General features: G+C 34.3%; 1 non-coding gene across 1 annotated transcript; it reads left to right on the forward strand.

Moving 5' to 3' along the window:
- The first annotated feature begins 356 nt into the window (after positions 1-356).
- Positions 357-428, forward strand: TRNAQ-UUG (transfer RNA glutamine (anticodon UUG)). The gene has a single exon. It is a non-coding gene; the product is annotated as a tRNA-Gln (tRNA).
- Positions 429-1044: the final 616 nt, after the last annotated feature.

Here is a 1044-nt window from a genome sequence, read left to right on the forward strand (position 1 = left end):
CTCCCCCCCCCTAAATCTTCATTGTTGGGCCCCTTGTCCCATGGGCCCAAGTCTGTCAATCTTAGCTCTCTTCAAAAGTTGCCTCTGTTCTCCTTATTGGGCCCCTTGGCCCATGGGCCTAATCAGTGCAATCCTAGCTTTGCTCAAAACTCGACCATCTCCCCTACTCAGAAGAGCAAGGGGCATACCTAAGATTACGTTAAGAAAAACGATAAGAAAAATGGTGAGAAATGATATACATAGCTTAGACTTTGTATCTAGTATGATCTCAAATAAAGCTGATTGGAAGGCAATATATAGCCGACCTCATTTAGCTAGGACAAGTGTTGTTGTTGTTGTCTATAATATAATGTAATGGTTCTATGGTGTAGTGGTTAGCACTCTGGACTTTGAATCCAGCGACCTGGGTTCGACTCCCGGTAGGACCTTCTTCCTTTAATCTTTGCCAAGGAAATTACCTATTTTTTCATTTTCTTTAAGATTTTGGAAAATACAATGTTAAGCAGATTTTTGGGTGGGATGAAAATGAAATACATTGGGTTATTATTATTATTATTTTTTGTGAATAATATTTATATAAGAAAAATTAACGGAATCTAATATTAAGAGTACCAAAATCTAAGTTTGAACTTTTATATAGGAGTATGATTGAATGATTTTTTTAAACATTTATTTATTTATTTATTTTTGTGAATAAAATTTGATTGTTTGGAAAGAGGCATAGGATTTGGGGTAAGAGAGTGTTAGTTGAAGAGATGTAACTATTAATAATAAAGGTATTTTGATCCAGTGTAAAGATGTGCAAAATTTTTAGTTCTGTTATAAATAATATTGATTGTGGATATCCATCACCCCTTAATAGATAATACTTCCAATTGAAGATCTCAACCACTTCAGCATACAATCTTGGTGATTCACATTCACATATTAATTGAAGATTACAGTGATCTCAACACACAATGTTGGCAGTCAATATTTCCATTCTATGCAACTTCTATCTTGGGTGGCAATCTATCTTTCCATATCAAGAATATCTTATTGTGT

This window comes from Hakea prostrata, chromosome 1, assembly GCF_041222555.1.
Source record: "Hakea prostrata isolate BN-2017 chromosome 1, UWA_Hpros_2, whole genome shotgun sequence".
Taxonomy (NCBI): Eukaryota; Viridiplantae; Streptophyta; class Magnoliopsida; order Proteales; family Proteaceae; genus Hakea; species Hakea prostrata.